The sequence below is a fragment of the Eublepharis macularius genome, chromosome 2 (genome assembly GCF_028583425.1).
Source record: "Eublepharis macularius isolate TG4126 chromosome 2, MPM_Emac_v1.0, whole genome shotgun sequence".
Taxonomy (NCBI): Eukaryota; Metazoa; Chordata; class Lepidosauria; order Squamata; family Eublepharidae; genus Eublepharis; species Eublepharis macularius.
Window position 1 is genome coordinate 85179308 of NC_072791.1, and position 13610 is coordinate 85192917.

Sequence of the window (13610 nt, forward strand, 5' to 3'; positions counted from 1 at the left end):
GACAAAATTAAGCCTTTACAACCCTTTAACTTCTACAAGAGAGATGTGAGTACGTGCTTAATATCTAGACAATTCTCCAGTAGTAATCCATGGTAAACTAATGCATTTGTTTACAATGCAATACTTCATAGTAAGCTGGAGTTAGAGAAAGCTAGTGACAATAATGAATCCAATCTTGATACATTTATTTTCCAACCCTAACTCTAGATTACCATGTGATTTCAAGGATGAGTCCCATAGCACCTTAGAGACCAAGTTTAGTGTCTGAAGAAGGGAGCTCGGACTCTCAAAACCTTACACTCTGAAAATCTTGTTAGTCTCTAAGGTGCCCCTGGATTCTTATCCTGCTGTTCCACTGCAGACCCACCTAAACTTGTTTTTTTCTTAATTTTTTTTTTATTAGGTGAGTACAAATTTACAAACATTATTTCAATTATTAAACCTAGATATCACTGTCCCCCCCTTTTCCCTCCCCCCTTTTCTGGTGACTTCCAACAGTTTTCCAACCCATATCTTATTCTATAACTTATTTTTCTATTCTCTCTATATATAATTAACTCTTATTACATTAATAAACTAAATAATTCCCATTAAACTCAAATCTATTTAAAATTTAAACTTTACAATAATTAAAACTTTTCTTATGGTAAAGATTGCTGTCCCCACTAAATTCCCCTAATAACTTTCAAATTGCCACAGTTTCCCCTTCACGTCCCACTTTTTTTCCAAATACTCCTTCAATCTACCCCAATCCTTAAAAAATCCTTCAGCATTCTGGTCTCTCAGCCTTCTTGTCATTTTGTCCATTTCCGCCATGTATAGCAACTTTTGTATCCAATCTCCAATAGATAAGTATTTCTTGCACTTTCCATTTCTGCGCATATAGTATTCTTGCCACTGTTGTCATGTAAAATAGCAATGTTCTAGGTTGTATAGGAACATCTTCCATATTTAAATTCAGTAGCAGGAGTTCTGGGTTCTTTATTATTGAAATCTGCAAAATCTCATTTATCATTTCTAAGATATCTCCCCAGTACTGCCTAGCTACCTCACAAGTCCACCACATATGATACAGTGATCCTTCATGACTTTTACATTTCCAACATTTATCAGACATTTTAGCATTTCCATAAGCTATTTTTTTTGGCGTCAAATACCACCTATATATCATCTTAAATACATTTTCTTTAATACTGGTACAAGTTGAGATCTTCATTGTATTTTTCCACAAATACTCCCATGACTCCATTGTTATGTCTCTTTGGTACATTTCGCACTCAGTTTTTAGATCGCATTTGCACCTGTATTTCATCCCATGTTTCTGTGGATTTCACACTCAGGAAGGAGTCATGGAATGCCAATCCGCAGCATGTCAGTGGTTTCCCCGATTTTTCCTCCTGCGGACATACTGCGAAGTTAACGTTCATTCGCTGCAAAACGGCTCCCGGTCCGCAGTATGCTAGTGTGAAAGCGTTTGTCCCTTTTTTGCTTCCCTAACCCCCGATTGGACAGTCTGCCGGTCTAGCCACTCCCACCAGCCGCAGCTCTCAAAAATTTTATTCCGCCATTTTTTTTTTCCGGTTCAGTGGGGGCAGTAACGTTTAAGCGTTTACTTCATTCCAGTCCTGACCTATTTTCCCTGATGCTACGATTGTGCTCTTTCCGATTAGCAGGCTTCCAGCACAGCCACAAATCCCATTTTCTCGGGTTTTTTTTTTGCTGAGGGGCATTGCTCGAGAACCGAAAATCGGGTCATTTGACCGAGGCGGACCAGTGAGAGCTCGAGCAATGCTTGGCGGGAGAGTCGTTCATGTCGTGATAGTGCGCACATGTTTTTTCCGACAATCAAACTCCCGATGGCCTCAAAATCCCTTTTTTTTTCTTGCCCTTTAACATTTTAACGTTTAAACGTTCATCACACAACAGAAACGTCATCAGGAGAGGGGGTTGTGTGCTGAGAGACACGGAAATTGGGTCATGTGACCAGGCCTGACCATTGAGAGCTCGAGCACTGCTGGGCGGGAGAAGTTCATTCTTGGTCTATCTAATGGCTCAGATGGTGATGCAGAAAATGGCTGGACGAGGAGTGTCGTGGAGGGAGAGGGAGACACTGGATCTCATCGACTTCTGGGGAGAGGAGAAGGTCCAGGAGTCGCTGTCAATGTGCCACAGAAACATAGACGTCTTCGAAAAGATCGCGGAGCAGATGGCGGCAAGAGGGCACAAGCGCACGGCTTTGGAATGTCGGACGAAGACCAAAGCAATGCGCCAAGAATACAAACGAGTGGTGGCACACAACTCCAAATCCGGAAATGCACCCACAACGTGCCCATATTATGCCCAGCTACATCGTATCTTCAGGGGCGATGCCAGCATCAGGCCACAACGGGTGGCCAGAAGCCTCTCCCTTCCGCGCGCCGACACACCGAGACCAGTTCAATTTGAGGGGTCTGAGGAACTGTTTAGCCACCCGATGGTGACCCTGAATCTACAATCTGTGGATGTCACAGTAAACGATCAAGGTAAGTATGTTTCCTGCTGTTGTGGGTCAAGCGGCGGAATCCTGAGGAGAGATGTGACCACTAGGCTAAACGTTATAACGTTGCAGATAGATAATGCCCATTCTTCCTATGAACTTTGCCGGTGTCATGCCCTTGGCAAAGCAATCTATCTGTGTTGGCACTTTTAATGGTGGGTGTGTGAAGAGGGGCCTGGGGTGGGGGGATGTGGTGGGTATGGAGTTTTCAAGTGATCATTTGCTCACCTGCAGATTCATTCCGTGAAACACAACTCAAGCAGAAGCAACCCTGAAGTCAGAGTAATCTACAAGTTTGGACATGCACCGGTGACATTAGATGTGTGGGAACCTGTTATCCTGTGACATCGTCAAGCCACTTGGGAGTTCACATCACTGGACAATACGTGTTATTCTGACAAGGGTCTTCCATTCATACTCGCATATCCAAACTTTCCAAAATATTACTTACGCTTATGTTTCTTCCAGGGGCTGCATCTGACCAGGAACAATTGATGGAAGCATGTGACGGGGGAGAGGTGGGAGAAGAAGGTAAGATCGAGTGCCATGATCCTATTTAGCAGAGTGGACGGGGTGCATAAGGCAGAGACACCGTTGGCATGAGGATTTCTGTTCTTTCTAGCTGAAGGTGGTATTAGAAGGGCATTAGGATCATGCTGTCAATAAATTAACTTAATTGATTTAAATTACTTTGGGTGATTGATTTAGAGGGCCTCCACCGTAGAGAAGACAGTCAGCTATAAAAATGATGTTTGCCAGGTAGGACTTTGGCACATATCCCCCCAAACAACTCTGCCATCACTTTCCTCCTACATTGTCAAGAAGACTTCAACCTCCAAAAAAGGAGGGAGGGGTGCCAGCATTGCAACGTTACCACTTTTCCTGATTGGTTTTTTTTTTTTTTTTTAAATTAAGCAATGTTCCAACATATGATGATACCTACCCTCATGATGGCGGTCCTTCCAACGAGGACGGCCAGCAGCCACCCAGAGCCGCATCAGGGAACGGTGCACGTGGGTGCACCCAACATTCACAGTGGAAGGTTGGGCACCGACAAAGCACATAACTCATGTTCTTCATTGTCAAAGAACTGAATTGTTTTCTATTACCTTGCTCTTACTTGTATGCCACTTCAACTGTTCAAGCATTTAAAGTTGCCAGTCTCCAGATGGGCTAGGAATCTTGCAAGAATTACAGCCGATCTCGTGACTGCAAAGGGGGTTTTCCCTGGGCACTATGGCATCTAAGTAGGACAGATTCTATGGCATAACATCGCATGCTGTGGCTGAGCTTCCGCCATGCACAGGCACTGCTCCCTAATCTTTATGGATTTCGCAAACCAGAGCTGGCAACCACACATGAAGGTTCGGCAAAAGCAATAATTTCTTTGATTACATCACAGCCTCATTTTTTAAGAAAATAAACCGTATGCGGAATTGGGTGGCTTGCCAATCCCACCTTTTTTGGGGGGGGAAAAAACCTGCTTTTTCATAATCAAAGAACTATTGCTTGGGCCAAACATGCATGTTTTATTGCTTGAATATATCTTGCATTGCCTTCGAGAACATGTACACTAACTTCGTGATGTTCCCTCTTCTGAGTGCGGACGGTGTCCCCGGAAACCACAAATGCTGGTTCATTGACATGTGAAGTGGCATAACCCCAAGTCCTGTCACTAGTTATTTTGCTTTCTGGGCTGGTGACATATCTTGAGGTTCTTAGGCAGAGAAACGTCTGCCCCAAATTATGTCTACAAGAATCTTTATCTGGAGATGCCAGGGATAGGATCTGGAACCTTTCACATGTGCAGCATTAACTCAAAAAATTTGGCCTGAATTGTGGCATCATCCACACACTGTGAGACTCGCCTCCGCACGTGCCCTTTCAGTCCACCTCACTCTAGTTTTGTCTGTTCTCTCTGGTTGCCGCTCTCAACTGAAAAACCAGATTCAACCTCTGGCATCTCCATTCTGACACAGTCATCCTAAAAAAAATTTTCCTTTTTAATTCCACAGATTCGGACTTGACTCAGGTGGATGAAATCACGGAGGAGCATGAGGACGGCAGTCGTCCAAATGTGGGTGAGTGAGCTGTTGCGGTCGCGATTCCTTCAACCCTTTCTAGAAACAAATTTCTCTCTTACAATCATACCAATTTCTCAATTCCTGGTTTCAGTCGCTGAAAATCAGCCCGTTGAAACCGCACCAAAAACCACGGCACAGATGTCACCTGCTTCTAGGCTGGAAAAAGCCAGAACCCGAAGCAGACGTGTGGCCTTGCTTAGCACCGTGGCAGAAAAGATGTTGTCTCAGGCAGAGAGAGAGGAGAACAACAATGCCAAGGAGAGAAAACAGACATTGACGGAAAGTCGAGAGTGGCGCATGCAGTTTCTGGAAGCGGAGCAGAGAAGGCATGAAGACACAATGAGGGAGGCACAAGAAGACAGGAAGGCTTTCATTGAGGCGCAGCAGCAGAACTGTGAGGGCATCAACAGAGCGGTCAGTGCCTTGAGCTCCCTAACCGAAATATTGCTGGGGGGAAACCGGGAGCTGAGACACCAAGCCGTGCCTGGACAATCATCTGGAAGGGGAAGTGTGCATAGATCTCCACAGGAGAACCCACCCAGAAAGAGGTGCCGTGTGATTAAACCCAGCAAGAAATTTGATTTGTGATAAACCTTTGAAATTTGAAATATTACTCCTTTCTGGGAAAGTTGAACAGGGCATGGGCCACGGCCAAATCCATTTCCCATTTACCTTTTTTCACTCTCCCCCACACCCGCTGAGAGTGTGGAATTGCCAGGATCAACCCATCACAGCCACAGGGACACAAAATAGGAGGAGGGAAGAGGAGGAGAGGCGGGGGGAAAGAACAACTCAATAGCATTGGGGCATCAGAAAAGGGAGATTGTTTGGTACCGCTCACTTCATGTGAAAGTTGACTTCGGCAACAAATAAACATTTCTGATAGGTTTTACAGTTTGATTGTGGATAGGTATTTTTTGGTCTGAGAAATTTCAAATCAAGACTACCATATCTATTGTGTGTGTTTTTTGAAAAGTTTTTACTGTTAACTGTTATAACATAACCAAACTATTTATTGTTTGTGCCGTTTAAAACTTTTTACTGTTAATCATTAAAACATGATCACTGTTCCTTTGACTGATGGATTATTTTGTCCAGGTCATTCCTCAGCTTGCCAATATCCTCCTTGGTCTCCTGTCTCAAAATCCTCAGCTGCCTCTCAAGGCCGTCAATCCTCCTGTTGGTCTTTTTCACTGGGAAAAAAAAAATTACAGTCACTGAAAGGTAGACCACTAACCATCACCTCCCATTGGACCCTGTCTTTGGAGGGTGTCCAGCACGGTAAGTTGTAGTAGCTGGTCTTTTTGTCATGGCAACTACTGCCAAAAGCAAACACCATTGCAGTGCAATCCTTTGACTGAAATGGCATGCGTCAGGGGAAATTTGTGGTTGTTCCTAAGGCGAGGAAAAAATTCTACTCTTTCCCAGACATTTCCCTTTCCACCCCAATTTAAGTCTGGCAAACAATGCCCAACACATTGGATAAGTCATGGTTGTTATGGTGCCTTTAATTTTTTTTTAACTTTAAAATAAAAACTCACACACACGGAGACATGTTGCCACCACCTGCTTCACTTTCCCAGCAAGCTCGACAACATGATCCACTCTGAGGGAGGAGGAAGCGCCCGCAGATGGGCTGTCTGTGGTCGTTTGGGGTTCCTCGGGAAGGTCACCGAGCTCAGCCGCTCTGTGCTGTGATGAGGTTCCATCTGAAGCGGAAGTTCGGGGTGCCTCTGCAAGCAAGGTAACCGGATCCACTGTGTGGGATGATGAGGTGCCTTCACCGGGGCTATCTCTGCCAGTGGTGGTTTGAGGTTCCTCAGAAAGGTTTGTGACCTCTACCGCTCTGTGGGAGGATGAAGTGACCTCAGATGTGTCACATCTGGCACCCGAAGCTTGTGGTTGTTCAGAAAGCTCGGGAAGATGTTCGACTCTGTGGGCTGATGAAGTGCCTTCAGAAGGGCTGTCTCTGGTCCTTGTGGTTTGGGGACCCTCAGCAAGCTCCATGAACTGTTCAGCTATGCGGGAGAATATGGTGCCTTCTGAGGGACTACCTCTGAGTGCAGTGGTTCGGGGTTCCTCCGCTTGCACGGCTAGCTGTTCCACTCTGTGGGAGGAGGTGGCTCCATGAGAAGGGCTGTCCCCAGCATCATCATTGCGGGAATCCTCTGTAAGGTCAATGAAGGGTTCCATTCCGTGGGTGGAGGAAGTCCCTTCTGAAGGGCTATCTGCTGCCACGGTGGTTTGGGGCTCCACAGTGAGATCTATGAATGCATCAATGCTGTGGGAGGACGGGCTGCCCTCTGACGGGCTTTCTCTCGCGTCAGTGGTTCTGCATTGCTCTGTGTGGGGGAGAAAAAGCAAGCAACGTCTAAAAGAGTCCAGTGGCACCTTCAAGTCTAACCAATTTTATTGTTGAATAAGCTTTTGAGAACCACAGCTCTCTTCATCAGATGCCAGATCAAAACTGTTTTTATCTGGCATCTGATGAAGAGAGCTGTGGTCCTAGAAAGCTTATGCAGCAATAAAATTTGTTAGTCTTAAAGGTGCCACTGGACTCTTTTTGGTTTTGCTACCACAGACTAACACGGCAAACTCCTCTGGATCTGTAAGCGATGGCTGTAATTGTGGGTGAGAGGAAACATACACCCTCCACGCATGAGAGAAACAATGATAACACCAAGCATAATTGATGGCCCACCTTGGTCCTCTGACGATGAAACCTCAGAAGGACCTCCCGTCATCGCACCTTCACTGCTGGTTTCCTCCTCCATTGATTGATTTTCCTCTTCCTCGTGCCCCTCATGCTGGCGTGTTTCGCTGGCCACGATGGTCACCTCATCCTCTCTGCGGTATGATGTTGCTGCAGAAAAAAAAATGTGTGGTGTGGGTCAGCCCCCAAAATGAATGGGCGAAGTTATGAAATCATCCATCCAACAACGCAATCACTGTTCTCGACCAAGCAGTTGGTGGCTGCGATTTCAGTGGGTTTGCATGTGTCTGGAATCCAACCCCTCTATACGGGAAACAAGGGTCCGCTTAAAGGGAGGGGATTCATCAGCAAATATGCACTACTTGCCAGGGTAGGACTTTGGCACATATCCCCCCAAACAACTATGCCATCACTTTCCTCCTACATTGCCAAGAAGACTTCAACCTCCAAAAAAGGAGGGAGGGGTGCCAGCATTGCAACGTTACCACTTTTCCTGTTTTTTTTTTTTTTAAATTAAACAATGTTCCAACATATGATGATACCTACCCTCATGATGGCGGTCCTCCCAACGAGGACGGCCAGCAGCCACCCAGAGCCGCATCAGGGAACGGTGATGAGGTATCTGCCTGCTCCGGCGCGGCAGACCTTGCCAAGCCTCGAGTGAGTCGTAGAAGTCGCACTTTAGTCGTTTAAATTTGGTGCGGCACTGGTCTGGTGTCCGAGCATAGCCTTCTGCCCGGAGCTCCCTCGCAATGGCAGCGTATGCCGATCTATTCCTCTGATGCGTGCTAGACATGAGGTCGGGCGCAAAGCCCAGACGGAGCACAATATCCAGCAGCAAGCACACCTCTTCGTGCTGCCAGAAGGTTCCCCTTCCTCTCCTGTACGGCATTCTCACTTCCCTGAAACCGAAGAGAGCAACGCTGAAACGTCTCTGCAGAGGGCTCCTTCGACGTTTCCTTGCCCCTTCCCCGAAAACAGTTTCTGCCAGCAAGGATCTGGAGGGGACACTCCCTCGAGTATCGATTACCGATCACCCGCAGGAAGTAACGCACGCACGCACAGAACATTGGGCCGAAAGTCATTGGCCGTCCAGGATCTGGGCGTGGACACGTCAACAGGCATTTTCTTAACTCCCTGGCCTTGAGACTAAACGTTTCAACGTTTATCCCTTTTAGATTTAAAAAAGAGATGGTTCATACAAGTCCAAACACGCACATAAAATATGTCATGCAGGCAGGGGTGCGATCGTAGGGGAAAAAACCATGAACATTGCGGGAACTATGGGGCAAAACTTGAGCAGTGGGGAATGGAGGAAACCACACAGGTGATTGCTCAGCAACCTTGGGTGACAAGGCCAACTGTCAATCCAAACCTGATATTCTCATGCTGCCACTGCTTTGTTGAAGGCCACCGCTGGTGGCCCAAAAAACCGCCCAACACAGTGTACCAATTTGTTGAATATCAAGATCAAATAACAACTACAGGCAGTCTGGATGGACAAAGCATTTTTTCGTGGCAAGGAATACTCTTGACATGCGGTTTTTCTTTTTCTTATCACATTTAGGACCGTATTGCTATGGTCCCCTCCCCAAAATGTATCTTTGTAGCAGTGCAGTGATGCTGCCCTGAAAAGCAAATTTGGGGTGACTGCTGCAGTCCATTTAAACTGCCTCTTGGGCAAGCTGCAAATTGTCACCCACAATTATCGATCACCTCTGCTTGCCACTGCATTTAGGCAGGTTCGGTGTGTGTATTGGTGGGTGGATGACCAGTTTAAGAAACTTGTCGACCCATTCAAGTTTGTTCACGTGTCTGCCACTGCTAAGCCACATTTGACAAATGACACTTGAAGGGCAAGTGTGTTTCTCCCAGTTCACTTGCCCTCCGCTCAATCCACCTGCTGTTCAAGCGTCATTTGAAACTTTTTGCTTTGTCCTGATTGTTGAGGAGAACGTGCATTCAGTGGTGGGAACTCAAAAACAGCAAACAGTTTTGAAAAACTGTTCAACATCACTCCTGCCAATCTTTGCATGTGAGAGAAAAACCACACACTCAATTCAATCACCATTAACCTGAAAGAACCAGACCAGATTGCTCATGAATTAAAATGTTCAAATCAAATTTATTTGTCATTTCTTGCTGAGGTTAAAGTACATGAATTCAACACTTCACAGGAGCACGAGTCAACATTTGTTGCTGTAATCGATTTCTTGATGATTGCTCAGCACCACAGCGTGATGTCTTGGCGAACATTAATCACTCGAATGTCACAAACTGAAGCCCTCATCCAAGCATGCGGAGCAAACCTGGAGGTGGCACAAGATGCTCTTAAACAAACTAAAGCTCAGCCACACAAACATAAATGGCTGTAAAAACAATTTTGGTTATAAGAGGAATTGAGATTGCACACATGACATCTGACGCTTGAGTGGTGCACCAATCCAGAAAAACACAAAGCACACCTGGGGAACATGCAATGGCAAGTGAATTACTGATGCTGCACTTGACTCAACATATGCCTGGCTAGGACATCGCGAACCACCTTTCCCTGCTCCAGGTGACGTCTAGGCCACACAGGGACTGGTGGTTGGTCCTCTGTGAGTTGCACCTGCTGCAATGGTGCATCGTCCTCTACATAGCCATGTCCCTTTTGCTCGCACAGATTGTGGAGGACAACGCATGCTACGGCAATGCTGGTGACATTCTCCTCTGCAACCAGCAGGCATGATCTGAGACACCTCCAACGGCCCTTCAGCCTACCGAAAGCATGTTCAACCACATTTCTGGAGCGGGTCAAACATTTGTTGAAGTGCCGCTCCGCAGGGGTGGATGGTGTGCCGTAAGGCTTCATCAGCCATCTTCTCATGGGATATGCCGCATCCGATATTATTAGTGGAGGAACAGCAACCCCTTCCAAAGTAAGACATGGGTTCCCAGGCACAAATGCCCCAGCATCCATGGCTTCACAGATGGCGGAATTGGCAAAAACAAAGGCGTCATGGTTGCGGCCACTCCAACCGACCTCCACATCAATGAATCGCCCTGTATGGTCCACTGTTCCCTGTATCAGGATTGAGTTGAATTTTTTTCTGTTGCTATACTCATGACCTCTTCCCTTGAATTGGCAAATGGCGATGTGCGTGCCATCCACTGCCCCAATGCAGTGTGGAAATCCAAGCTGCTGAAACCCAGACATGATCTGTAAAGAGAGTTAAGTTTAAAGCATCTAGAAAGTTTCAATCAGCACACAGACAGTCAGACAGAATCATGAAAATCTAAACTCAAGTATTGTTCTCAATCATATTTATAAATTTAAAAGTCATCATATCATATTCATATTCCCTGTTTTAAACAGACGAAACTTAAACAGGTCAAAACATGCCGCCAAGGTCCAGGCATGAGACAGGGGGAAACTTACCTTTGCCACATCTTGTCCCAAGCAGACTAGTTTGCTGAGCAGCTCTGCCTCGATAGCAAAACAAACCTCCAGAACTATCCCTGCGACTGTAGACAGTCCCACGCCGAACTGGTTCATGCAGCCCCGGTAGTGGTAGCAGTTGGCCAGGTACCAGATAGCAATGGCCACTCTCTTCTCCACGGGGATTGCACGGCGAAGTCTGGTATCCTGCCTTGCCAGTCTTGGGCCAATGCATGCCACCAGCTCATTGAAGGTGGCCCGGGTCATGCGAAAGTTCTGTATCCATAATTCGTCATCCCATATAGCGGTGACAAAATTGTCCCACCAATCATTGCTTCTGGGATAGACCCAGTACCGTCTTGGAACACGGATACCTGCCAGCGCGATCCATCGTGCTCGTGCTCTGCTGCTTCGGTGGACTCGCTGTGGTTGTTGGTGTATGTCATGCAGAGCCCACGAGGAATGCCTTGTCCTCCTTCTTTTGACCACACGGAGCCAAAAGCTGTTCGTGGCTTCAATCGACCGCCTCAGATAAATGAGGATTATTTGAAGCCAGGCCAAAATCAGAGCTTTCACAGCAAACATCGTTGCACAATTTCGAGACGCGGAAACGCATAAACGTTACCACGCTTGCGCAAAATTAAAAAAAAAAAAAGGGAACATTCCCCTCCCATCGGAACACTGCGCATGCCGGCCAAAAAAGAGCGCAACAAATGCGAGGCAATTGAGGCGGGTGTGAAAGCGGTGGGTGAGAAGATTTGTCAAACGCCAACTCGAAACTTTGTATAGGTGTGAAGAGCGCAGGTGCAAATGCGATGCAGACGCGATCGCATTTGCTGCGCAAAAAAGGCGCGGTAAGCTCCTAGTGCGAAATGCACCTTTGACAATTTATAGCCCACTTCACCATCTGGACTTTAACAGTTTCATCCTCTGTGTGCCACTTCAAAAGAATTTTATAAATTTTTGAAATTTTCTTCTTACTTTCTTGCAATATAGCTTCTTCCAATTCCGAATCTCTCCATTTAATTCCACTTTTTGAACGATCCGAGTTATACAAGTCCTTTATCTGCCTATATTGAAACCATCCATAACATGAACCTAACTCTTCTTCTGTTTTAATTCTTAACATATTTTCTTCCTGAATGAGAATCTTTTTATAGGACAGACATTGATCTCTGTTGTAAATAACTCTCGGGTCGATAGATTCATATGGTACCACCCACGAGGGGATACCTTTGCCCAGGTAACTTTTATATTTTTTCCAGATTGTGAAGAGACTCCTTCTCACATAATGATGTAGAAACATAGAATCAGCTTTCAATTTATCGTGCCACAAGTAGGCATGCCACCCAAAGAGTTTTTTATAACCTTCCAAAGTTAGTAGCTTACAGTTCTCCAAGGACATCCAATCTTTAAGCCAAACCAAACAAATTGCTTCATAGTATAGTCTAATATTCGGCAATTGCAGTCCACCTCTTTCCTTGGCATCACACAAAACTTTCATTTTTACTCGCGGTTTCTTGCCTGCCCATACAAATTCGGAAATCTTCCTTTGCCACTTTTCGAATTGCTTAGTGTCTCTAATAATTGGAATTGTTTGTAATAAGAACATAATCCGAGGTAACACATTCATCTTGACTGCCGCTATTCTTCCCAGCCATGACAGATTTAATTGATTCCATTTAATCAAATCTCTGTCAATTTGCTGCCATAGCTTTTCATAGTTATTCTTGAACAAGTCAATATTCTTCGCTGTAAGCTCAATTCCTAGATATTTTACTTTGTGTTACTTCACAATTTGTAATTTCCATCAATTCTTGTTGCTTTTGTTTGGTCATATTCTTACATAGTATCTTAGATTTTCTCTTATTGACATAAAATCCAGCCAACTCTCCAAATTCCTTTATTTTGTCCAACAACTTTGGCATATTTTTAATTGGATCTTCAACAATAACCATCACATCATCCGCAAAAGCTCTAACTTTGTAGGTAAAATCTTTAATTTTTATGCCTCTTATCGCATCATCCTCTCGAATCTGAATCAACAATATTTCCAAAATCAAGATAAACAACAATGGGGATAATGGGCAGCCCTGCCTTGTACCTTTCCTAATTTCCAGTTTTTTAGTTAAGTCGTTATTGACTACAATTGCTGCCCATTGGTCTTTGTAAATCGCTCTTACCGCTTGAATAAAGTCTTTTCCCATTTGCAGTTTTTCCATTGTGGCGAACATAAAACTCCAATTTAAATTATCAAAAGCTTTCTCTGCATCCACAAAGAAGAAACCAACTTCCTTTTCACAGTGTTTGTCGTAATATTCTATCGCGTTTAAAACAGTTCTCAAATTGTCTTTGATTTGTCTATTTGGAAGGAAACCTGCTTGTTCTTCTGCAATAAATTCCACAAGCCCTTCCTTCAGTCTTTCCGCCAATATTTTTGCAAAAATTTTATAGTCATTATTCAGCAACGAAATAGGTCGATAGTTTTTAACATTACATAGGTCCTGATCCTCCTTTGGTATCAATGATGTAGTGGCCTCATTCCAAGACTCTGGAACCTTTTGTCCTCTTAAAATTTCATTCATTACCACCTTCAAAAAAGGTACTAACTCATCTACTAATGATTTATAAAATCTTGCCGTGATTCCGTCTGGACCTGGTGCCTTACCTAATTTAGTCGACTGAATGGCTTCTCTTATCTCTGTCTCCGTAATTTCTGCATTCAGCTTTTCCTTCCAATTCTCTGATATCGATGGTAATTTAACTTTATCTAAATATTGCTCAATAGCATCCAAATTTACTTCTTTCCTTTGATACAATTTTGCATAAAATGTAAAGAATGCTCTACTAATCGCT

General features: G+C 44.8%; 1 long non-coding RNA gene across 1 annotated transcript; it reads left to right on the forward strand.

Moving 5' to 3' along the window:
- The first annotated feature begins 2999 nt into the window (after positions 1-2999).
- LOC129323958 (uncharacterized) lies at positions 3000-4752 on the forward strand. The gene is made up of 3 exons (XR_008596506.1): positions 3000-3067; positions 4552-4617; positions 4712-4752. It is a non-coding gene; the product is annotated as an uncharacterized LOC129323958 (long non-coding RNA).
- The last annotated feature ends 8858 nt before the right edge of the window (positions 4753-13610 follow it).